Source organism: Carcharodon carcharias, chromosome 7 (genome assembly GCF_017639515.1).
Source record: "Carcharodon carcharias isolate sCarCar2 chromosome 7, sCarCar2.pri, whole genome shotgun sequence".
NCBI lineage: Eukaryota > Metazoa > Chordata > Chondrichthyes > Lamniformes > Lamnidae > Carcharodon > Carcharodon carcharias.
The window spans coordinates 125,713,644-125,740,740 of record NC_054473.1 but is presented as its reverse complement, the minus strand read 5'-3'; the positions used below and the strand labels follow the sequence as shown (position 1 = coordinate 125,740,740).

The window sequence follows — 27,097 nt, the reverse complement described above, 5'->3', positions numbered from 1 at the left end:
GCAGTTCCCGAGCTCTGCTATGAGAGAACGCGTAACCAAAATAAAACCCATTCAAAGCTATCTTCTGAGTTACCTTGGATGGTTCACTGAATTAAGCCTGGGCACAACAGAGTCATTTGTATCACAGATGCCCAAAGCTTGAGCCTTGGTCCATGCTAAGTTAATTGACTTCAGCATGGGTGATGGACTGGAGCACACTGGATTAAAAGAAAAAAAATCAACCCTGGCTCCAGTTTCTGATTGCTTGTCCAGCATTCCCTCCTGGAATTGCATAAATGCAAGCAAATACTGAGTGACATAATTGGGCTTGGCAGCAATGGCCCTGGAGTCCAATAGTCAACCAGTGTCATCCCTTCAAGGCTCACATCAAATCAATCGCCGTGAACAATGGTCACTTGGGTAATAAATTGTAAGGCATCTGACACCTGTAAAACCAGCAGCTAGCTAACTACTTCAGAAGGAGGGGTGGAGAGGAAATTGGTGAACGGATTAGATTTTGTATTGTTAGCAGCAACAAAATTGTACTTATCAAAGAGGAAAAGGAGATTGTGGTGCAGCAGAAAGAAAACTGACCCTCTGTTAGGTTTGGGTTTGGTACCAGTCCAGAACATTACCTCAATTATAAATCAGTTTTGGAGCATTTTCAACTCAGTTGCCAGCACACAAAGTGCAACTGTAAACAAAGAAACTAGGGGCAGGAGTAGGCCATTCAGCCCTTTGGGCCTGCTCCGCCGTTCAATATGATCATGGCTGATCCTCTATCTCAACGCCATATTCCTGCTTTCTCTCCATACCCTTTGATGCCCCTAATATCCAAAAAACTATCAATTTTTTTCCTGAATATACTTAGTGACCCGGCCTCCAGAGCCTTCTGTGGTAGAGAATTCCACAGGCTGACTACCCTCTCAGTGAAGAAATCTTTCCTCATCTCAGTCCTAAATGGCCTGCCCCGTATCCTGAGACTGTGGCCCCTGGTTCCAAAATCCCCAACCAGGGGAAACAATCTCCCCGCATCTAGTCTGTCTAGCCCTGTTAGAATTTTATATGTTTCAATCAGATCCCCTATCATTCTTCTAAACTCTTCTGAATACAGGCCCAGTTGAACCAATCTCTCCTCATATGACAATCCTGCCATCCTGGTACCAGCTTAGTGCTTCGCTGAACTCTCTATGGCAAGTATATCCTTTCTTAGGTAGGGAGACCAAAACTGCACGCAATACTCCAGGTGTGGTCTCACCAAGGCCCTGCAGTAAGCCATCCCTACTTCTGAACTCAAATCCTCTTGCAATGAAGACCAACATATCATTTGCCTTCCTAATTGCATGCTGCACCTGCCTGTTTACTTTCATTGGCTGGTGTACAAAGACACCCAGATCCTTTTGTACATCCACATTTCCCAATCTATCACCTTTTAAATAATACTCTGCCTTTCTGTTTTTCATACCGAAGTGTATAACTTCACATTTATCCACGTTATACTGCATCTGCCATGTGTTTGTACACACACACAACTTGTCTAAATCACCCTGAAGCCTTCTTGCATCCTCCTCATAACCCCGCCCATTTTTGTGTTGTCAGCAAACTTGGAAATATTGCATTTGGCTTCCTTATCCAAATGATTGAGATATATCATGAATAACTGGGGCCCAAGCACTGATTCCTGTGGTACACCACTAGTCACCACCTGCCATCTGGAAAAAGACCCATTTATTCCCGATCCCTGTTTCCGGTCTGTCAATCAATTCTCAATCCATGCCAATATATTACCCTGATCCCATGTGCTTTAATTTTGTTCACTGGCTTCTTATATGGGACCTTATCAAAAGCCTTCTTGAAATCCAAATACACCACATCCACTGGTTCTCCCTTATCTATTCTAGTAGTTACATCCTCAAAAAGCTCCAGTTGATTAGTTAAGCATGATTTCCCTTTCATAAATCCATGCTGACTTTGTCTAATCCCGTTAATGCTTTCCAAGTGTTCTGTTACCACGTCTTTTATAATAGACTCTAGCATTTTCCCCACTACTGATGTTAGGCTAACTGGTCTGTAATTCTCTGTTTTGGCAAACTCACACCTCCACTGACAAAAGCAGAACAGACCAAAAGATGTTGGAAATGGTAGGGTCACATTGATGCAGAGAATAAACAGTCTTTCAGACACTGCCTTAAATTTCACACTCCCCCACCGGTGGGTTTTTAGGTTGGGGGGGAGCATGAAATAGCATGAATGGGCTTCCCACTGGGCTCCCACCCATCCCAATCTCTCAGTGATTTTACGTTGGGGTGGGCGAGGCCTTGGACCCACCCTTAAGTGACCTCAATTTTTAGGCTGACGGGATGATTTCCTGGATGTGGGGGATGCCTGAAAATTATCCAGTTAGACCTTGGGGTGGGGGATCTATCAAAAGCCCCCTTCTAACTTCAGGCGCCCCCTCACTTAAGACCCAGTGGCCACTGGGCCTCCCTCCCCCGCCTCTCCCTTGACACCCCAATCCCCACCACCCCAGGCATTCCCTACTCTCCCCACACTGAGATCCTGAAAGCTCTCATTTCCATGCGTTCCCAGGACTTAAGCACCGTGGACTTCATGAACTTCCATTTCTGTCCACTGCGGCTTCTGTCACGGCAGGGACTAGAGAGCTGCCGGCCAATTGGAGCTTGAAATGGCTGCGAGGCGGGCAGTGTTGGTGGGGAAAAACGCTGGCCATTGCTTGGATAAGCTCTGTGTTGTACGTCACCCAGACATAGTGAGGATAGAAATTTGGCTTGGGCAGAAGTTCTAAACAGGCAATGACACATGGGCTGCCTGTTAAACACCATGGATGACATTCAGTGCTAGTGAATTCAATGGAACTGAATAGGAGGTGTGGAGTATAACAGTTGTGCATTTTGTACTAATGCCTGACTCAAATTTCTATCCCATATTGCCTTGGGCATCATGAGAAAATGGTCCATTCCTCATCTTGAAAAGTCTTGTGAAACAAGTACGTTTTTCAGCGAAAACGTATTTAATGGAAACAGAAATGAATTGGATTCAAAAATAAATTCTCTGGTTACTATTCAAAGTAAAAATCTCTTAAAAAGGTCCCTCTTGCTCTCAGCTTTTCCTTGGCTTAAAGAATTGGTCAACCTGGGTCAAGTACTTGCTCTCTTGCCAGCAAGACTAATTAGGCCAATTTTTTTTTCTCTCAAAGTGGAATATTCCATCTAAATGCTTTGACTGAAATTTGGTGCAACATTCCTGCCCTCTACCATTGAGGACATGGAGGAGTCCAAAGTTTCAAAGAGTCCACTAAACGGATCCAAGTAAGCAGCTGTATAGTTGTCCACCTGGCTCTGTTTATCAGGACCTAAACCTTCACAATAGAACACCTGATTGAGTAATTTTCAGATTTCAGGTTCTAGTGTCACAGTGATGTTCTTTTGCCTTCCAGGACTGTATGAACATGATGGGCCAAATGGTCTTCTTCTGTGCCATAATGACTCAAGGATCCTGGTTTGAATCAGGCCCAGACAGGGGAGAGAAGAATTTTCTCTGCTTACTGATTGTGAGGTTCTTGTAGAGAATTGCTTGGTCATCTCAACGTCTTGTGAGTGATCATCTAGCACAATTCAGAACAGACAAAATGGACAATTTCATTCAATGCAATGGCTGGGGTGGAAATTTAAAACATGCACAATGGATAGGGTTGCTCTCCTGAGGTAGGAGTAGTGGAGGGAGCTTTACCCTGCATCTAACTCCTGCTACCCAAAGCCTTATAGTGATGACACTAACATGGAGTGTCAAAACTGGGAACAATTTTCCATTTATCAGCATCATCTTCCAAAGCACAGATAATCAGTCCCTCTAAAGATTCACATTAAATTAGTGACAGTAATTTAAATTTTAGCAACATCCATAAAAAGTTCTGTCGAAGGGTCATGAGGACTCGAAACGTCAACTCTTTTCTTCTCCGCCGATGCTGCCAGACCTGCTGAGTTTTTCCAGGTAATTCTGTTTTTGTTTTGGATTTCCAGCATCCGCAGTTTTTTTGTTTTTATCCATAAAAACCTAGTTGATCTGTTTTATCCTCTAATGTAAGACATATGCTAAAGGCTGAAGGGAAGGGAGACATGATGTGTAGCAAGAGAGAAAACATCTGTTTATTGATCTTTCCCCATCATAAATATGATTTTAGATATTTACTTCAAATGATTTGGCAAAGCAATGAGTATAAAAATAAATTTGCAGTAAAGCTAGAAATGTCTTATTTGACCTTTACAGCAGAGCTGGGAGACAATGAAGTGATTCATATGCAATAAAATCTTTCCATGCAAGCTGTGATTTTAAAAGGCATTTGATATCGTATGTGTCTGACGTGACACAAATTCTAACCAGGTACTCTTGTGATTGTCACATTTAAAAATATACAACCATTCATTATTGCCTTCTTAACATAGGTTATTTGGCAGCAGTGCACGATGCTTGTTTTTGCCCTGGTTAATAGAATTGTGTGTGTTTGCTGTGGATGAGCCTCAAAATGACTAGTGTAGTGCCTCGCTCAGTAAAAGCTGGAGAATTCATTTGAAGAAGCATATGGCCCAGTGAACAATGTCAGGAAGGTCTCAGCTTAATTTTGGTCAGTCTAGGATCAGCTGAACTCAGTCAAGCCTCTATGGTGTGGGCACTATGATTAGTCTCAGTGTCCTACTTGAGAGAGGGGGTTTCGATAGGAAAATCAGCAAGTGGAGGGAAAATTTCCTGTGTTTATGCATCCCAGAGGCACTTCTAACTAGGATGCAAAGCAAACACCTATCGTAAAAGACCAAGGAAAGTTGGATGCTAGTTGGATACACTATGGCCGCAATTTTCCAGCTCCCCCCACACCCCCAGCAGCGGGCTCCCCTAAGGCGGGGCCAGCGAGCCATTGAAATCTCCATTTACATTGGTGAGACCGGAAGATCCCGCCAGGGTGAGGGGGCTGGAAAATTCCAACCTGCATCTCAATTTCCTCACGCTTTTACACCCACTATTGATCCCTGTACCTCTGAATACATCTCGGCTCATTATAATGGCTCTGCCACCAGACTAAAGAGCCATGCCCACACATTTCCTGCAATTGCGCTAGTTCAAAACAGGTGTAAAATTACACCCTGAATTTTAGGGAGGAAAGTAAAGAAGTTTCCTGGTGCTTTCTGGCAATATTTAAGCAATTTTGCTCTATATTTTCTATTTCTTTGAATGTATTTTCCTGCAATCAGTGTAAGTCACATTAAAAATCGAAAAGCTCCCATGTTTTTTAAACATGATGTGTCCAATGTGAATGGGTGATGGTTATAGGTGGCTTGAACTTTTAATTAATTTCCTTCCTTAAAGAAGGAAAACCGGGTCGGGTCCACCGAGGTGGGAGATTTCCTGGCTCTGCAACCTGACCTTTAGAAATGTCCACCTGCAGGTTGGGGGGCATGTGGCTTAAGGAGTTGAGACAGCCAACCCTAGAAGTGGAGAGTGTTTAGAGGCAGGCCTAGTGCAGGTTGGGTGAATCGGTTGCATGTAAAAAGCAGCCCCTCGGAGTTATCAGTCCTGGTGAACGCAGCACATCTAAAGCTTTGGAGGAAAGGTTGTGGAGTGGTCAGGTGAGCGTCAAAGCTGTAAATGTTGTTCAACTGTTAGATTATCGATGAATGGATGGCCCATCAGGCGCTTTCCCTATGGGAGAATTGTCACTGATGCTTCCTAAAGTGTGCTGAACTAAACCACTGAGTGGATTCTCAAGACACAGCCATGCCAGTGGCATTGCCTTGTCACCACTGCTTGGTGCAGATAACATACATTGATTTAGTAAGCTGGCTAGACTCAGTGGATGAATGAACAACATTGCCATGCTCATTATCCCATCCACTTGCCCTATTGCCACTTGTCTCTCTGGATTTGCCCACACTGTGGACCCTTGACTAGATCCCTCACATTTGCACAGTGTAATGGCTTAACAGTCTGAATAAGATGGAGTAAGCCAGTAGGGCTGTCGGTTGTCCTTGAGCACAATATGTCACCTTGGAGTGACAGCTGCAACATTCAAGGCACCAAGCATATGTGTGGAGCCATTCTCTCGACCACACCGTTATGAGTATTCATAGATGAGATGATGCAAATGGTTAGTGCCTGTAAACACACAGAAATGAATTAGAGCAATGTATTTTGAGTTGCTCATGACCCTTCTCACCGTACATTTTAATTAATTTATTTATTAATTCATAGAAGGTCACATAGACCAGGGGCATGGGATGGGGCCAGCTGCCCCATGTTTTTCCAAACGGGACCTGGAGATCTTGGAGGACAAGGTGCAAAGGAGAAGGGACATCATTTATCCAACTGGCCATTGAAAACTGCCTGCTACAAGCAAGAAGGCATGGTGCAGACTGGGGCAGTGGTGAGTGCCACCGGCTACCACAGAAGACTGTGGAGCTAGTGCCGCAAAAGGTTCAGTGGCTTTTTGCATTCTGGCAAGGTGAATAGTTTGGCTCATAGACACAGAGATCCAAGGGAAGGGTCACATATGCATGCTGCAGATAAAATGTGAGACATGGCACATACAATCCTCAATGCTGAAGCAGAGGGATGTGTAAGCAGTTCATTTAGCTGCATACAAAACTGATGTGAATAGGCAGCATGATGCACAGATGCAGTGAAGAGCAATATCTCTGCATCCGCTATATATGACGGTGACATAAAGTCATGTTGTGTTTGCAGAACTTAAGGACAGACAGCACAAGAGATGGCCCATTCCCACTGGGAGTGGGAGACCCCACCTGAGGACCATGTACACTGTGGAGCAAATGGCCCTGTGTGTTGCCAGGGTGCCAGAGCTGCTGGCTGTTGGTGATGGTGAATCTCCAGTGCCAGCTGATAAAGGAGGTGTTGAACTTGCCTTGGCGCATGGTGGTAATGGTGGAGGTGGATGAGCACAATGGGATGTTGGCATGGGAGGGAGTGCAATGATGGGGTTGAGTCATGTGGGCAGTGTGAGCATGGTTAAGGCAATGCCGTGCATCAGCAAATGCTTTCATTATGAGAAGGGTTATTCCTAAATATGTAATTTTGTGTTTCATACAGGTCCCAGCTCTGCTGGCCCTCCCACCCTGCCCCCAGCACCCCTACCCCACCCTACACACCATCCTCTGGCTCCATTTCATCCTTTGTCCGTGAAGAGCAGGAAGAGATGTCCGAAGATGCAGAATCATATCATAATAGCGCACACCCTGCCAAGTCAGATACAGGCACATCAGACAATGTAAAACGTATTTGGGATCAGTGGCACAGGGTGAAAGTCACCACACTGGAGTGCAGGAGGAAGTACCAGAGTCAGAGGCATCTGTGCACATTCCCCTTTGGAGAAGGGTGGAAAGTCACGATGGTGCTCCAGTGGGCAGGATCGTGGAGCCTCAGGAGTCAGCTTTTGGGCACACCATTTGTCCAATCAGGAGCAGATGTGTGGGCATCTGGCAGAGTTCCCTGAGGCAGTGGTGGCACTTGGGCTGCGAATGGAGGAGTCTATCGCCATCATGAGCTCCATATTATTGTTGGGCCTCAACTGCATGAGTTCTGACCATGAGAGAATGGCCAATCTCATAAAGAGACACATGCAGCAACACTCGAAGTGGGAGCATGAACAGGGTCTCAGCCAGGAAAGGGTGCAAGCCTCACTCAATAGCCTGGAGCAATCCATTCAAAATATGAGCACTGGCATCCATGGAATACATGAGAGGCTGCGTACCCTTAAGAGAGCACTCACACTATTGGTCCAGCAGTTGCTGAAATGGATGACTGCTGCACACCAGCAGCCAGCCCCATCAACCCCACTTGAATGTCAGCCCAGGGCTGTGGAGGTAATCGAGGAGGGTGAAGGTGTCTTGAGCTCCTCAGCACCCTCATCCTCCACCTCCTACCTGGCCCCTCTGCCACAGCCCTCATTTGCTCCACATGTGCTAGTGGCTGCCTAAGCAGAGATGCAGAAGCTGCAATCTGAGGGAGGTCCCCAACAGGTGACTGTACAATGAGGCCAGCTACCACACTCCTCATTGCCCTTTAGATAGATCAGTGAGCAGCCTGCCTTCACTTCCTCAGAGGCAACACAGGGAGGCACTTCACAGGAGTGTGTGCGAGTGCAGGGTGCTATCTCACCTAGACCACTAATGGGTTCACCGTGGATAATGTATTCATATTGTATATATTATGTTTGAGCACTTGTTCAACATATTTCTTTTCACTACTATATGCTCTATTTGTGTGTGTACAATAGAGAAGTCAAAAGGAATGACAAAAATGTGAGTTAGCTTCTTATCAGTAATATTGGAGGCAGCATCCTCAGTTGCATCTCACCAGGAACAATGATGTGGCCTGATTGGTGAGGCATATGAAAGGTTCTTCATTCTCTGTTACATCACATAAGAGTCCAGAGGTCAAAGACTCGGCCACTAAGATGCTCTTTGTATCTTTCACTTTCCATTTAAGTGTACCTTTAATGGAAGCTTAATGACCCTATTCCATGATCAGATGCTGATCAGCAAGTGCATCTGAAGCATGAATGCCCAGTACTAGACATTCATCCACACTGTAGGATTGTACTTTGGCCTTGGTGTGGGCCATGTATTGTTTGGTTAATATAGGTCATCTGCTATCGCCACTATAGTAGCTGCATTGTCATTTCCAGTATCACAGGATGTGGTTTGTGCGGTTTGCTAAGGTAAATATAAGCCAGGACTGATGCATGCGGCACCCAGTTTAACCAGGACCACTGACCGGCATGGATGTAGCAAAAGTTATTTCGATGATCTGTAATTGCACAGTTTTCTAATCATCATGTGCAAGATGCCATATCTGCATGAACGATGCAGCATACACTCATGTCAGTGTGTAAGATATAAGATCATAAGACATAGGAGCAGAAATTAGGTCATTCAGCCCATCGAGTCTGCTCTGCCATTCTGCCTTCTCCCCATAACCTTTGATCCCCATACCAATCAAGAACCTATCTATCTATTGACACAGGATACTTCTGAGGGAGCATGCAACATTATTGTTATTCGAACAGTAACATATTAGTGGTGCCATTGGATCCACATTCCCAGTTTCCTTTGGTGAATAGGGCCACTACCTGCACTAATGGCCTGCCAGAGTAAGATGTATTCAATTCTGCCTGCAGATGTTGAAGGGGGGGGGGGGGGGTGGAGGTGGCGGTGGGGTGGGGGGCAAGGTGGCCGGGGTTGGGGGGAGGGTGAGGCGGAGTGTTGGGAGGTGGCAGTGGGTGCTGGTTGATAGGCACAGACCACCTCTTGTATAACTTGGCACCCCTCTATTGGTCCTCCTTTTCTTACAAACTCCCCAATAAAGGCATTCCAGTTGGGGATTAGCAATATTGACGGTGCTGGCAGCAAAGAACTTAGAACAAATGCTTATGACACTCTTAAGTGCAGTGGGAAGGCAAACAAAGATAAATCATAGAATGGCTACAGCATAGAAGGAAGCTCATTTAGCCTGTCATTTCTGTGTTGGCTCTCTACAAGAGTTAATTATCTAGTACTACTCGCCTTGCCTTTTTCCCCATAGCCCTGTAATTTTTTTCATTTTTAACAAATAATCCAATTCACTTTTGAATGCCATGATAGAATTTGCCTCCACCACAGTTAGTGCATTCCAGATGCTAACCTTAATATTACCATATTTTTTAAATCAATCTCTGTATTGTTCCAGACCCTAGAGGACCAGTTCAATTATGAGTAGATATCTTAAGACCATAAGACATAGGAGCAGAAATTAAACCATTCAGCCCTTCAAGTCTGCTCCGCCATTCAATCATGGCTGATAAGTTTCTCAACCCCATTCTCCCGCCTTCTCCCTGTAAGCTTTCATCCCCTTACCAATCAAGAACCTATCTATCTCGGTCTTAAATACACTCAATGACCTGGCCTCCACAGCCTTCTGTGGCAAAGAATTCCATAGATTCACCACTCTCTGGCTAAAGAAGTTTCTCCTCATCTCTGTTCTAAAAGGTCTTCCCTTTACTCTGAAGCTGTGCCCTCAGGTCTTAGTCTCTCCTACTAATGGAAACCTTCCCCACGTCCACTCTGTCCAGGCCTTTCAGTATTCTGTAAGTTTCAATCAGATCCCCCCTCATCCTTCTAAACTCCATCGAGTCTAGACCCAGAGTCCTCAAACGTTCCTCATATGTTAAGCCTTTCATTCCTGGGATCATTCTTGTGAACCTCCTCTGGACCCTCTCCAGGGCCAGCACATCCTTCCTGAAATATGAGGCCCAAAATTGCTCACAATATTCTAAATGTGGTCTGACCAGAACCTTATAAAGCCTCAGCAGCACATCCCTGCTCTTATATTCTAGTCCTCTCGAAATAAATGCCAACATTGCATTTGCCTTCCTAACTACCAACTCAACCTGCAAGTTAACCTTAAGAGAATCCTGGACTAGGTCTCCCAAGTCCCTTTGCACTCCAGATTTCTGAATTTTCTCCCCATTTAGAAAATAGTCTATGCCTCTATTCTTCCTACATGACCTCACACTTCCCCATGTCGTATTCCACCTGTCACGTCTTTGCCCATTCTCCTAACCTGTCCAAATCCTTCTGCAGCCTCCCTGCCTCCTCAATACTACCTGTCCCTCCACCTATCTTTGTATCATCTGCAAACTTAGTTCCTTCATCTAGATCATTAATGTATACAGTGAAAAGTTGTGGTCCCAACACTGACCCCTGCGGAACTTCACTAGTCACTGGCTGCCATCCTGAGAAGGACCCCCTTATCCCCACTCTCTGCCTCCTGCCAGACAACCAACATTCTATCCATGCTAGTACCTTGCCTCTAACACCATGGGCTCTTATCTTACTGAGCAGCCTCCTGTATGGCACCTTGTCAAAGGCCTTCTGGAAGTCCAAGTAGATAATGTCCATTGGCTCTCCTTTGTCTAACCTACTCGTTGCCTCCTCAAAGAATTCTAACAGATTTGTCAGGCATGACCTCCCCTTGATGAAACCATGCTGACTTTGCCCAATTTTACCATGCATTTCCAAGTATTCTGAAATCTCATCCTTAATAATGGATTCTAAAATCTTACCAACGACCGAGGTCAGGCTAATCGGCCTGTAATTTCCCGTCTTTTGCCTCACTCCCTTCTTAAACAGGGGGGTTACATTAGCAATTTCCCAGCCCTCTGGGACCCTCCCTGACTCCAGTGATTCCTGAAAGATCACCTCTAATGCCTCCACTATCTCTTCAGCTATCTCCTTCAGAACTCTGGGGTGTAATCCATCTGGTCCAGGTGATTTATCCACCTTCAGACCTTTCAGTTTTCCTAGCACCTTCTCCTTGGTAATGGCCACCATACTCACCTCTGCCCCCCGACTCTCTTGAACTTTGGGGATGTCACTCATGTCTTCCACTGTGGAGACTGATACAAAGTACCTATTCAGTTCCTCTGCCATTTCTTTGTTCCCCACTGCTACTTCTCCAGCATAATTTTCCAGCGGCCCAATGTCCACTTTTGCCTCTCTCTTACCCTTTATATATCTAAAAAAAACTCTTGCAATTTTCTTTTATATTACTGGCTAGTTTACCCTCATATTTAATCTTCTCCCTCCTTATTTCTTTTTTAGTTGTCCTCTGTTGGTCTTTGTAGGCTTCCCAATCCCCTGGTTTCCCACTGCTCTTCGCCACATTGTATGCTTTCTCTTTAGCTTTTATGCTGTCCCTGACTTCCCTTGTCAGCCATGGTTGCCTTGTCGTCCCTTTAGAATGCTTCTTCTTCCTAGGGATGAATATTTGCTGTGTCTCCCAAATTACTTCCAGAATAGGGAGTTGCTGACTGGGATATACCAGCCAGGTCCCTGCTGATGCCTGGAAAAAGCCTGAGGCATAGGAGTTCAGTGTGTCAATTACCTTCACAGCCACTGACAGAGAATCAAACAATGTATAGGGTTTTATGGCTTCATTTGTGTCATTAGCTGCATTGCGGGCACGGCTCGATGATGGTCCATTTGGCGGCATGGGTGCACCATTCACAGCTAATGGAATTCATGTAAGGGACTTATTACCATGTGTGTTTGAAAGATGTTTACAACCATGATGGCAAGGGCATCGAATCTAACTCATTGATGTTGCTTCACTCCCTTGTGAGGTTTGGTCAGTCCTTTGAGAGACTTTGGTGTCAAGGTACAAGGATCTTTATGTGGAAGTAGGTCACCAGGGACTGTCTAATGACATTTGTTACTTTGGAGGAGCTTATGAAAATCTATTCTGGACTAGGACCTGTTTGGCAAGGACCCCCTCTTATACAGAATGCTCTAGATGCATGTCCTTGCCTCCTGGCCACTCTGCCATTAGCGAGTTCATCATCCTCATCTTTTTCTGACTGGCCTTAATGTACACAGGCTCCCTCCTCTTCCTCTTCCATTTTCCTCATTTCTTCCTCCTCATGGGTTGGGGCTCTGCCCATGGCCTCATCCTCATCAAGTTGGAGACCCTTCCACTGCGCAATGTTGTGCAGGCTGCAGCATACAACAACTATTCTTGAAATCCTTGGTGGGAATATTGGGGAACTCCACCCAAGCGACTGAGCATCAGAATCTCATCTTTGAAATGACAACGGTCTGCCAATGGTGCTCCTGGTGATGACATAGCTGCTACTGCAGTTTTGCTCTGCCTCAGATTGTGGGTGCCTAAAGGGGGTCATTAGCCAAGTTCTTAGGGGATAGACCTTGTCCTCTAGGAGCCATCACCACATCTGGCTGGGTGGATGAAACAGATTGGAGAGCTGCAAATTCTTAGTATGAAGGAGTCATGGCAACTGCCCAGGAAGCTTGCACATACTTGAATAAACGCTTTATTGTGGTCACAAACCAGCTGCACATTGATGGAGTGAAACAACTTGCAGTTCTCGAAGGTATTGCATGCTGAGCTGGGGCCTTGATTGCAACATGAATAAAGTCACCTGAGGGAAGCCTGCAATTTGGGCAAAGGCTGCGGCTCCCTGAGTCTGATACTCAAAAATCCATGGGGAAACTAATATACTCCCTTACATGAGCAAACAAAATCACTTCCTTAATGCATCTGTGTGTTGCTGACTGGGATATACCAGCCAGGTCCCCTGCTGATGCCTGGAAAAAGCCTGAGGCATAGGAGTTCAGTGTGGCGGTTACCTTCACAGCCACTAACAGAGAATCACAGAATCACAGAGCACAGAAGAGGCCCTTTGACTCATTGAGTCTGCACCGACATGAGAAACACCTAACCTACCTACCTAATCCCATTTACCAGCACTTGGCCCATAGCCTTGAATGTTATGACGTGCCAAGTGCTCATCCAGGTACTTTTTAAAGGATGTGAGGCAGCCTCCACCACCCTCCCAGGCAGCGCATTCCAGACCGTCACCACCCTCTGGGTAAAAAAGTTTTTCCTCACATCCCCCCTAAACATCCTGCTCCTCACCTTGAGGTTATGTCCCCTCGTGACTGAACCTTCAACTAAGGGGAACAGCTGCTCCATATCCACCCTGACAATGCCCCTCATAATCTTGTACACCTCAATCAGGTTGCCCTTCAGTCTTCTCTGCTCCAATGAAAACAACCCAAGTCTATCCAACCTCTCTTCATGACTTAAATGTTTCATCCCAGGCAACATCCTGGTGAATCTCCTCTGTACCCCCTCCAGTGCAATCACATCCTTCCTATAATGTGGTGACCAGAACTGCACACAGTACTCCAGCTGTGGCCTCACCAAGGCTCTATACAACTCCAACATGACCTCTCTACTTTTGTAATCTATGCCTCAATTGATAAAGGCAAATGTCCTAAATGCTCTTTTCACCACCCAACTAACGTGCCCCTTCGCCTTCAGAAATCTATGGATGCATACGCCAAGGTCCCTTTGTTCCTCAGAACATCCTAGTGTCATGCTGTTCATTGAATACTTCCTTGTCAAATTACTCCTTCCAAATTGTATCACCTCACACTTTTCAAGGTTAAATTACATCTGCCACTTATCTGCCCATTTGACCATCTCGTCTATATTTTCCTGTAGCCCAAGACACTTAACCTCACTGTCAACCACCCGGCCAATCTTTGTGTCATCCGCAAACTTACTAATCCTCCACCCGCCCCCCCACACATAGTCATCTATGTCGTTTATATAAATGACAAATAATAAGGGACCCAGCACAGATCCCTGTGGTATGCCACTGGCTTCCAGTCACTAAAGCATCCTTCTGTCATCACCCTCTGTCTCCTACAACTAAGCCAATTTTGAATCCACCTCATCAAATTACCCTGTATCCCATGTGCATTTGCCTTCTTTATAAGTCTCCCATGTGGGACCTTGTCAAAGGCTTTGCTGAAATCCATATAACTACATCAACTGCACTACCTTCATCTACACACCTGGTCACCTCCTCAAAAAATTCAATCAAATTTGTTAGACATGACCTCCCTCTGACAAAGCCATGCTGACTATTCCTGATCAAACCTTGTGTCTCCAAATGAAGATAGATTCTCTCCTTCAGAATTTTCTCCAATAGTTTCCCTACCACTGACGTGAGACTCACTGGCCTGTAGTTCCCTGGTTTCTCTCTACAACCCTTCTTAAATAGCGGAACTACATTAGAATGGGGATCGATAGATTGTAGATCCAATTGCTATAGCACCAGGTGACAAATGTCTGTCACAACATCACGGTTCAACCTGAGTCTCCTTCGACATTGGTTTTCCATCATGTTGAGGTATGATGTCCTCAATCTGCACATGTTCCCACAGGGTAGAACCTGGTTGTCCTACCTCTCCTCCTCCTTCCTGGTGCTCAAGCCGCTACCTCTTCTTCATGACCTTCGGCCTTCCCTCTGGGCACCGGGTGCTCTCTTTAACTGGTTTCTACTGCCTCTATGTGAGAGGGTGCCCTGCCCACCGTCTGTGCTTCTTTGAACAAAGCGCTATGCACACTTCTGAAGCACTAATTTCTTCCTTGTGTTGTGGGGAATTTTCAGTCAGAGAACATGGTTCCTTGGCTGTGTGGTGGTCCCCCCACATTAGCTTGACGAAAAGGTATGTAGGGACAACTCCTTCGTGCCGGTGCTCAGACCCCTGCTGCTCATGAGCCAACCTGGGTCAGTCGAGAACAAAATGCTGAGCTAGTTGATAATGTAAATCTGTGTAAGATAGGGACAGACGCTAACGTGGGTTGTAGTGCATTTTGTGTGTTTAAAATAATCGGAATCACCTGGGCATTGTGAACACCCATAACCTTGTTACGGGAGGGCAGTTAAAGAGAGATGGATGTCTGTAAGTAGACAATAGCAGACTATCAATATTCATTGGAGCTCACCTCCAATCGTTAACAGGCTATCAATACTTATCAGAGTTTACCTCCAGCTGCATTGTAGCATGAACTTGACGGTGTACAATCGTTAACATGAAAAGGGAAGCAATCTCTGCGTATTGTTTACAATCTCTGCTGTATTATTAGCCATAGCAATGAATGAACCTGTCTTACTATAAAAACTGGATACATGCTTGTATTCGTTAGATGTGACTCTGGTGTAGTCCACATCTCTCGTTGCAACGATAATAAAATCAACTGTGTCTTCGCCTCCAGCCAGGGTCTTGTGGCTTTCTCTTGTTTTCTCTAGGCCACACTAATTCGACAGGAAGCCCTCAGCAAATTAATAGACCCCAAGAAGTGTAATTGAGAAATCCCCCAACGCTTGTATCTGGGTGCAAGATTCAGTGGGGGCAATGAAAACTTGCCCTTCGAGATCAGCACTTCCACCCTCCTGGGTCTCGAAAGGACAGTGGGTGTTAAGTTCCTGGCACTTCTGGGGCACTAAATGAAAACTTCAGTATAACTTTACAGGGGTACCTCACCTCTCCAAGAGGTAAGCTGGCTCTCCAAAGCAAACACACAGAAAACAGACCTCCTCTGAGCTGGTCTGCTCTGCACACTTTGGGATTTACGCAGCAGGGGGTGCCAAAATTGGAAGTCAGTGGACGCAGCTGCCGATTTAAATCAGCTGTCTCTGCAAATCATGCCTGCACAAACCCTGGCCTGACTCCAGTCTCGCCACTGCAAAGGTGAGGAATGCCAGCTTTGGGGGTGGGACTTAAAAATTTCGGCCATCTCTGGGATTTTCACCATCTCTGTCATGGTAAAAATCTGGGCCATGGTGTGTGATCCGCCCTTTCCTCAGCCCTGACGGTTGATGCTGATTTTTATTTTGGTATTGGATTGGCAGGAAATTTAGATGCAAATAGACATTGGCAAAATGGCGAAGGGAATGCAGGTAACCAATGGTGTAATTTCCCAATTCCGGTGGAATTTCCTGATTATTATCTAATAAGCCCTTCTGGAAAATGTGTACATCAGGTAGCTTCGTGATCAGGTTCAACTCTGACATATTCCCAGACTAGGTTACTGAGATTCACCGTCTAGGCTCACATGAGGTAGGAAATAGCTAGTCCCTACAAGAACCACCATCTTCAGGAGAGGGATGGAGACCTTGAGGGAGGAGGAGGAGTTTTACACACTGTAGTTTTTTTCAGCCAACTAAAAACTTGAAGCTTTAAATGTTCATGTTATAAAAAAAACGCTCATGCATATTTGCTATCAAAACTGTGAAAATTAATTTTTTTAAACTGAACTCTCAAAAGTGCTCATGTATACGTATATTTTATGGACCTATTGTGCATTTTGATTGCACAATGCTTGTAGGAGGAGTACATAGATACATCCAAATTCTTTTCAATGATGAGGCTTGTGCTAGAAATATAGTGGGCAAAGGATTTAGGCAACTTGGCTAGTTTTTGTTTCTGGTGCTTAGTCAGACCATGTGACAGGATGTCCTTGCCTTCTAGTGATCATGTTGGTCAGAGTGACTGACTTTCATGGTGGGTAGAGAAATAGCTGGAACGATTTATATTGAGTGAGCTTCCCAGAGCAAGGCCAATATTTCTCCAGCTCCAGGTGGGGACCAAATAGGTCTCGTTCTGACTGGAATATGTCCCACAGGTGCTTCCACCATAGTGAGCAGATGTATCTATGTTTAAGAAAAAAGCAAAATACTGCGGATGCTGGAAATGGGAAATAAAAACAGGAAATGCTGGAAAAATTCAGCAGGTCTGACAACATCTGTGGAGAGAGAAACAGAGTTAACGTTTCGAGTCCATATGACTCTTCTTCAGAGCTAAAGAGAAGTAGAAATGTGATGGAATTTATACTGTTGGAGGGGGGTGCAATAGGTAAAACAGAATAGAAGGTGAGAGATAAGGAGGGATTGACAAAGATGTCATGGACACAAGACAAAGGGAGTATTAATGGTAGTTGTGAAGATTAAAGAAGGTGCTGATAGTGGCATAAAGGTGAGAAAGCAGAATGTGTTAAGGGCAGAACAAGGGTCAGAACTCTGAAAGAACAAACTGAACAAGTTGGGGGTGGTGGGGAGGGCGATGTGGTTGGGGTAAGAAGGGATAAAAAATGAATAAAAATAAAGATAAATTTAAAAATAAGTAAATAAAAAATAAAGTAAAATAAATAAATCCTTTTTTTAAATTTATTTTCTTTTTAAAGAAAAGGGGGTGAAGTTGGAGGAGAGAGTTCATGGTCTGAAGTTGTTGAACTCAATGTTAAGTTCGGAAGGCTGTAAAGTGCCTACTCGGAAGATGAGGTGCTGTTCCTCCAGCTTCGTTGGGCTTCACTGGAACATTGCAGCAGGCTAAGGATGGACATGTGGGCATGAGAGCAGGATGGGGTGTTGAAATGGCAAGTAACAGGGAGGTCTGGGTCATGCTTGTGGACAGACCAAAGGTGCCCGCAAAGCAGTCACCCAATCTGCATTTGGCCTCCCCAGTGTAGAGGAGACTGCATTGGGAGCAGCGAATACTGTAGGCCAAATTGGAGCAGGTGAAAGTGAAGTGCACTGCTTCACCTGAAAGGAGTATTTGGGCCCTCGGGTGGTGAGGAGAGAGGAGGAAAGGGGCAGGTGTTGCACCTTTTGCAATTGCATGGGAAGGTGCCATGGGAGGGAGATGAGGTTTGCGGGTGATGGAGGAGTGGACCAGGGTGTCCCGGAGGGAACTGTCCCTACGGAATGCTGACAGGAGGCTGAGGAGAAGATATGTTTAGTGGTGACATCATGCTTGCGCTTCAGATGGCTCTTCTGGTGGAATCTGTTTCACTGATAGCTTCATTTCTATTGTCCAAATTGTTATATTTAAATCCCCCTGTGGTCTCTAGGAATTTAGTTGAGTTACTTCAGTGGGTTAGTAACAAACTGCTGTACTGAGTGTTCACCCCCATCAGGAAGTCTATGGGCGGAATTTTCTGTGCCTGTTGGCGTCAGCATGTTTGGTGGCTTGAGTGGAGAATATAGCGAAATGGCCAAAAATCAGTTTCACGACGCCATGAAACCTGTTTGCCATTGTCCGTTTCGCCTGTCAATGGCGGGCTGCATTTCCCACTGTCGGATGTCGGGAACCTCATTGTAATACATCTGCATATCAGCATAAGCCCAGGTCACCGGAATCATCCCCCACATTGAATCATCTGAGCAATCAGTCAGACGTGTTTCACAACCGCATATATAAGGCGTGCACTTGGGAGGCTGCGCAACAAGGGCTGCACTGCAGTCGAAATGAGTTTGAGGGGGCAATAAGGGTTGCACTGCGGTTGAAGGTAGTGCACAAGCATGTGTGGGATGGGGGCAGGGAGGCGGCCATGCATTAGGGAAATCTTGTATAAAGTGACCATTCCTCTGCACCTGAGACAGTTCAGACACAGCCACACTGACATGCTTGGAGTCGAGCCTCAAGATTATCTGCCCACTCAAGCGATGCAGAGGCATGGAAGTGTCACCAAGTGCTCCTGAACTTTTCACCCCTCGGGCACAGACTGCAAACTAATGAGCGTTTTAGTGGACTGCAGAACAGTTGGATGATTTCACACATTGTACAATCTCCTTGCTAAAGCTGGAAGTGCTCACAGCCACTTGCAATGTCATCATTCAGGTTTGGACCAGTTTCCCCATGGTTCAAGCTAACAGTGCAGCCTCACAGTGCGGGTTAGGAAAATGTCTGTGCTTGAGCTAAGAGCACAGCATGCAGTCCAGTGGGCAAAGCTGTCGCCAATCAGTCGGGTGGAGTGGGGCAGAGGTGGGTGAGGTTTTGGGCAGCTATGCAGCGTGCTAAACTCTGACTAGGCAAGTGGTGGCCAGTACTCTCTGGGATGGGTTAAGGGGCCTTAAAACTTAACCAACAGAGGTTCTTAGTACACCCAAGCTAACCCATTCATCTCTCTGTCATCCTGCAAGAGGAGTATATCAGGAGCATGGAGCCTGGTGACCTAGCTGTATGTCTCATGGCGTATAGACAGCAGAGATGAAGGTGAACAGAGCGACAGAGGGGCCTGTCTGGGCAGAGGGAGGAGCAGCATCCTCAGGAAGAAAGGACAACTGGGACTCCTACACACGCTGCTGAAGAGTGACAGTGAGCCATCATTGGTGGGCACCTAGTTAGACCCAGGGTCTATAGACACCGCCTTTCATTCCTGCAGATGTCCCAGAGCCAGTGTCGCCGAAGACTGTGCATGTCTAGGGAATTGGTCGGTCACATCTGCCAGCTACTGCAGGATTTGGCGCCATGGGGACATGGAGGGCATCCACTGCCAGTAGCCATGAAAGTGGTTGCGGTGCTCAATTTTTATAATAGTGGCTTCTTTCACAGTGCCACTGGTGACCTCTGTGGGATATCATAAGCCTCCACCCACAAATGTATCTATGAGATCACAGATGCTGTCATTATGAAAGTACACAACTTTGTAATTTTTGCCTGGGACCAGGGAAGCCCGTTTGAAGGATTGCTGGGATTTGCCCAGATTTCGGGTTTCCCACAGGTCCAGGGTGCTATCGACTGCACTCACGTGATTCTCAGATCTCCATGGCAATTAGCAGCCAACTATGTCAACGCAAGGGTTCCCACTCTCAAAGTCCAGCTGGTGTGCGACCGCCACAAATGTAACCTGCAGGTCTACATATGGTTCCCAGGGAATGTCCATAACTCCTACATCCGTAGCAGGTCTCAGATCCTTGATGTCTTCCAGGGTCCACAGAGGCTGCAGTGTTGGCTCCTCGGGGACAAGGGCCATCCTCAGAGGATGTGACTGATGACATCCTTGCGGTGGCCCCCAGACTGCGGCCGAGTGAAGCTTTAATGAGAATCATGCTGCAACTCGCACCTTGTTGGAGCAAACCATCAGGGTGCTGAAAATGAGGTTCTGGTGCCTGGGCCGATATGGTGGAGCCCTGCAATACAGTCCACAGAAGGTATCATGCACTGTCGTCATCTGCTGCACCCTTTATAACCTGGCGCTGCAACAGGGAGAAGAGCTGGTTGAGGACGAGATGGAGGAGCTGCACTCCTCCTCCAATGAGGATGTTGACAGCGATGAGGGTGAGGAGGTCCTCAAAGTGACAATGAAGGCGACAAGGTTATTGCACTGGCCAGACATGGCATGCGCGCTCTGGAGGCCCTCATAGCTGCTAGATTTGTGGAGGGTATGCAGTAAGGAGACACATAGACCCTCACATTGCATCTATGAATGTTTGACTCCAGTCTGGCTTATGGCAGTGCACATACTCTCTGCCTCCGCCTACTGTGGATCAGAAAGTGCAATGTACTCACCAGATTGTGACCCCAAGGCTGCTCTAGAACTAGGTCCCACTGAGGTGTGTGTCTCTGTACTGAGGGAGGTTGTGGGTGAGCGCTGTGACAGGACTTCAGGGAGGGTGTCTTCAGATTCCTCTTCAGTGGTTTCTTCAGGGCTTGATTGGAGGCCCTGGGTCGTGGACTCTGTTGGCTGTTATCCAGGTATGCTTGTGAAAGCAAGGAGAGATAATTAGTGCATGACATGACACTGAGGATGAGAGGAAGTGACTCCAGCATGATTGTCTGATGGATGCTGCACTGCTAGATCCTCACTTGGTAGAGCACCGCTGACCTCACCATCAGCACAGGAATGGTCCAAATCCTCACCAGCCAGCTGCGTAACTCTATTTCAAAGTCCATAAGGAACTTGATTTTAGGCATTCCTCCACGAGGCCTGTGACCTTTCCCTCTTGTGTGCCAGCTTGTCCTACATGAATAGAGATGGTGAGAGTATAAGCAGGATGCCTGCCAGGCCAGATGATAAGTATGCCTGGCATGTGTGGGTGCTGAATGGTCCCATGGATGAGGACAATGAAGGTCTGTATGTCAGTGAATGGTGATGTCCCTTGCACTGCCAGTGAGTGATATCCCTGTGCATGTGTGATGGGTTTGTGATTGTGCGAGTTGGAAGTGCAGAGTGACTTCCACTGGCGGAACGGAGGAGGTCATTCATCTTCTCGCAGCACAGAATGGCTGCCCTCTTTTGTAGGGTGTTGGCACTGACCACCACTGCCACCACCTCATAAGCCGGATTGGTGGTGTTGCTGGTCCGCCTGCGGCCAGAGTTGGGGTAGAGAACATTACGGCGAGCCTCCACAGCATCCAAAAAGCGCTTGAGGGACGCATCACTGAATCGCAGACTCCAGTATTCTTGCCTTTTGGGGCCATGTCTTCTGTGCAGCAGTCCTGGGCTGGAAGCACTGAGAGGTGTGCGTGCAGCTGCACTTTAAATGTGGCGCCCAGAATTATGAAGTGGTAAGTTGACGGTGTGACGTATGAATGAGAGCCCGCTCGCCATCAAAACGGAATGTTTCCCATGAATACATGATTAATGAAGTGGGATTGGGACAATACGGTGAGAAATCAAACCATCGCGGCCAGCGGGAAAACGTTCTTTTTCCCGCCCGCTACCACATTTAGTGCAAATCTGGGGTGATTCTGCCCTATGCCTTGACCTCAGTACATCAAAAGGTATAAACCCAATGGCACATGTGGCTTTCCACTGACACTTCATGACATAAACCCCAATGTACAAATGCAGCTACATTATTTTAACCATTTTTGGTTCCTTAGATAGCAAAAGTTTGTCAATCATTTCAAAGGTTAACAATATCTTGAGGATTGTAGTACCGTTTGCCAACTCTGGTTGCCTTTAATTTAATACAAGTTATAGGGAGAAGCATTATAAAGTTTGCATATGATATGATGCCAGGTAATGTAGCAGTGATGAGGATAATTAAGGGTTCAGAATGACAGACAGGACAGTGAATTGGACAGAAATATGACTGATGCTATTAATGCATAGAAGTGTGAAGTGATGTAATTTGGATGGATTAACATGGAAATACAGTATAGTATAATAGCACAATTTTGAAAAGTGTAGATAAGCAGAGGGACTTCAGTGTCCATATACACAAATCCCTAAAGGTGGCAGGGCAAGTTGATATGGTGGTTAAAAAGAATTTGAGTTACTTGGCTTTTATATTATTCCTCCATTGATAAAGCTTAGAGATTATGCCAGTACTATATAAATCATTGGTTAGTCCTCAGCTGGAATATAGTAGACAATTTTAGACATCACACTTAAGGAAAGACATAACGGCATTAGAAAGAGCTCAGAAAGGGCTTACAAGGGTGTTAGCAGAGATGAAGGACTTCAGTTATGAGGGGAGGTTGAAAAGGTTAAGACCATTTGCCTGTGATGAGAGGCTTGGACACTGTGGATAGAGAAAATTGTTTCTTATGCAAAGTGTGTCACTGTCTAGCGGTCATTGAATCATAGTATAAAATTCATTAGCAAAAGATCTAGAGGATACATGTAGAGATACTTTCTCCGATTAGAGTTTTTGGGAGTTGGAATGCTCCACCTGAAAAGGTGGTAGAAGCTGATTCCATAAATAATTTTAAAAAAGAGTTGGGCAGATAGGGAACTTACAGGGTTACAAATAAAAGGCAGGAATGTGGGATTAAGCATTACTGCTTTTTCCAAATGCCAGCACAGAATGACGATTCGAGTGGACTCCTTCTGTACAGTAATTCTATGAAACAGGGAAAAAAAGCCCTTTCCAGGAGCGTGACAGCTACATTTGCACCCAACTTTAAGGAAGAAGCTGATTTTTTAGAAACAGTCTGTCTGTTTCTCTGATTCTGCTCTAATACCCAGTTGCAAATTTATAGCCATCTCCACAGATGGCCCACACTCTCCATATGTGCTATTTTTAATGAGTAACTGGGCCTTGCTTGATGAGTAGCCTTTACTTGCTGTTATTTTAGTCAGTGGGGTGCCACTGAATAAATATTAATTTGATCACTTAAAATGATTTCCCAGTGTGATTTCACATCTGCAAACCTAGAACTCTGGAAGAAACGACTGTATTACAGAACACAAATCCTGAAGCTACTTCTTTTCCAACAATGAAGAAGGAAAGGAGCTTTTTAAACAAATAAATATTGCTGCCTCTCTCTACCTCTTAAACACACAGTTCGGTGTTTGTCTTATTGGAGTCAGGTTATATAAGATCTCAATACAGATAATAGGAAATGCAGCTAAAGGGATGGGAGATATAGGAAAGAAAAAGGAGAAAAACAGGAAGGCAATAAGGCAGAGACCACTAGGCAGGGATTAAGAGTAAGATTAACACACACATGCAGCTTTGAGTTATATGTATATAAATAACCAACATACTCTGGGATTGGTCAGCTGCAGGTACAAATTGGTATTTAAGGGATACAATGTTACATTACAGAGATATGGCTTAGACCGGGTCATAAATATTGTTAGTTATAAAATGATCAGGAAGGATTCAGCAGGAAACAAAATAGTGATATTATTCAAAGATCCATTTTAAGACTGGAATGCAAGGATGATACAGGGAACAGTGCAAATGCTAAATCTGTTTTTGGTTAGTCATAAGGAACTGAAAGGGACAGTATTTTTAATACGAGCTCATTACAGGCTAAACATAAGTGGAAAGGAGATAAGGAAATAGGTAGACAAACATATAGAAATGATAGGAACAAACTAATAGTTGGTTTAAATATCCAAATTTAGACTAGAGTAAAAGTAATGTAAGCAACAAATAAGGAAAGGTTTTTTTTTTAATGTGTCTGACTGCTTTCAAGATCAGTAAAGTTTTAATACAAAAACAAAAATTAGTAAAAGCTGGAAATACTCAGCAGGTAAGGCAGCATCTGGAGGGCATGTTTTACACGCAAATACTGTGGCTTGATGACCTCATTGGCATTGCAATGCAAGGTTAACTTCAAATTGCAGGGGGCCTGCGCATTGGTAAACGCAAAAGAGAATTCAGGAGATTAATGTGGATTACGAACATGAATGGCATGCAGCATTATTGTGTTAATGTAGTGAGCAATGATCAAGAAAAATAACAGTAATAACCATTTGTGGAATGAAGACATTTTCCAAGTCGACTGAAATCAAGTGAACCCATGATGCCAATAATAAAAGGGAGCTTTTACAAATAACCTACTGAATTCCCAGTCAAAACATTCATTCCCTTGGCAAACGTTTAATGTGTCTAGATAGAAATAAACTGTAATAGCAATAAAGATCAGTCCAAAATTCAAGAGCTGGATTAATGCAATTCCTTCTTTATTTGTCTCTTGAGCTACGCTGATAATAAAATATACTTAATTAATGTTGCAAAGTGATATCTCTACATAACAACAGTCTATCTAGCTCAGTCTTGCAAGCTCCAATTGTTCTAAACTCCACAGCTTTAAGGAAACAGAGTTCCAGATAGCTACTGCTCTTTGTGTGAAAAAGTACTTCTCGGGTTCCCTCCTCAGCGGCCTAGCTCAAATTTTAAGATTACATCCCCACGTTCTTGAATCGTCCACCAGACAAACTAGTTTATTTATAACTATCCTATTAACTTCATTTACATTTCAAGCTCCTTGATCAGATCATTTCTCATTCATCCATCCTGATGGGTGGATAAGGTGCAAGAAAAAGACAGATTGCCTCTGTGTTCACAGAACTGAGTGGATGAATGAGGATAAAGCGAAGAAAGAAAAAGATATTTATAAGGCAAAAAAAGACACACAGAGTGATATTAAAAGATAAATGAGAAAGGAGGAATGGGGAAATAATATCGGAGTTAAAATGGAGATAAAATGAGAGAAAAAGGAAAAGATAAATAAAACGCCTTTTCATATGACATTAACCGCTGATGGAAATGAAACCTCTAACAAATCAGATTCATTTTCAAGGAACCATCTAACTGGACAAGTTGCCGCTAGTAAGAATGGCATTTAAATAAATTGCACAGGATAACTTATTGCAACAGGATGGTGACCATGCTTCCATCTCACTGACATTATGAATAGGTTTAGTCTTCATTATGCGGGGTTTAGAAATTGTAGATATCCTCCAACTAAAGCATATCACTTTTTCTTTCTTCTCTCCAGTCACATGCTGAGGTTTCAATACATTTCATATAATTAGTCATACATTTGTGATCTATCCTGCATAAATCCTCAGGAAGATCCTCATCACTATTGAATTCCATGCCATCCCCATGGAAACTGCTGATGGTGTGACGGAATCCGTGGTTTCATGATTTGTATTTTTCTTGGGTGCCAGCATTACCTGAAAAGGAAACTGGATTTTTAGGAAAGCTAAAATGTAAACAGAAACTTCAGGTTTCTGGGGAAACCGCAACTAGTTGAAATTATATAAGAAACACAGAACTCTCCAAGCTCAGTTGACCCAGTAGTATGCACAGGCAGGCTGAAGAAGATGAAGGCTGAATCTAGAAGCTGCAAATAGGTACATACAGTGTTGCTGCAGCCACCTAGACCCATTGTAGCAGAGTTGAGAAGGTTCTGCAGGTATTTGCCATTTTGGTGAAGGCAATGCCCATGGAACTCTTGTGGTTGTGTGCTGCTGTCAGCTGGGGGGAGTAAATTCTGGTGGAAGAGAAGCTGGAATTCTTCGTGAGGAAGACAAAGTTTTGAAGGGTTTTGGGGCTAAGATTGATGCCATATTTGCTGAGTAGACTACCTGAAAGATCTGTAAGATCCATATTTGTTGTATCAGCTATTTAATCCATAATTTTCTAGTTGTTACTGAATACAATTTACCTGTTAATTCCTGTTCAATTTTTGTTGATTTTAGTTTGATAGTTACAGTAAAAGTTTGAAAAAGTGAAATCTTGTCCATCGTTTTTTTTCCCATTGGCGTCATTTGGGAAGTTTGGTTCTTTCAGGTTCTTGGTCTCCGTAGGGATCATAACAATATTTTTAATGATGATGTGGTCCTCATTATGCCATGGATCATTCCCTTGGCTCCTTGACATATCCAGTCCTTGTGCAAATTCCCACTCACAATGTCCTTCCCACCTGTTCTGTGCAAGAGACAGATGTAAACTATTGGAATGAGGCATGAGGCCTCATATTCAAATTAAAATGGCCCAGGCATCACTTTTCAGAAACTCCCACCCATCCAGATCATGCCTCTGGTTAGAATTAGGGCTCACATTACTGGATTAGGACTTATTTTGAGGGCAGGGGTGATGTGTACACAAAAAGAAATGGAGCTAACAATGACAGACAGGCAGACCTGTTAAAAAAATCCAATGCTTTACAAACAGGGGCATATGATGCAAAGAAAACAAATGAGGGGGTGTTAAACCCACAATCACTGGACACACCCCAATTGGTTTAGTGGGAAGGAGGCTAGAGGAAACTTATTAAAGTGATGCCAGAGATAGGAATCTCGAGAAATCAGGGCTCTTTTCACCAAAACAGAGCAAGTTATGGAGGAGAGCTAATCAAGGTGTTCAATGTTTTGAGAGTTTCCAGAAGGTAATATTGGTCAGTGAGTCAGTAACTAGAGGCCATACTTTTCAGCCATCAAAAGAATGAAGTGTGAGGTTGGAAGGAATATACTCAGCAGGTTGTTGGGACATGGAAGGGCCAGAAACAGTGGTAGAGGGAAAAGGAAGATGGATAGGTAAATATTGAAAATGAAATGAAAGATCTTGCATTTATACAATGACTTTCATGTCCATGAGATGCCCCATTGACCTTGACAGCAATATTCTTGCTAAGTTGCATGGGTGCGCGGCAACGCAGGCCTTGCTCTGTGATAAATAATGTTTTCTCTGCAGCTATTTAAAGGGGCA

At 44.7% G+C, this 27,097-nt stretch overlaps 1 protein-coding gene across 1 annotated transcript in view; it reads right to left on the bottom strand.

Annotated features, from left to right (window-relative positions):
• The window catches only part of cpne2 (copine II), a 276,356-nt gene that overhangs the window by 192,380 nt on the left and 56,879 nt on the right, over positions 1-27,097 (bottom strand). The gene's annotated exons all lie outside the window — the stretch shown is intronic.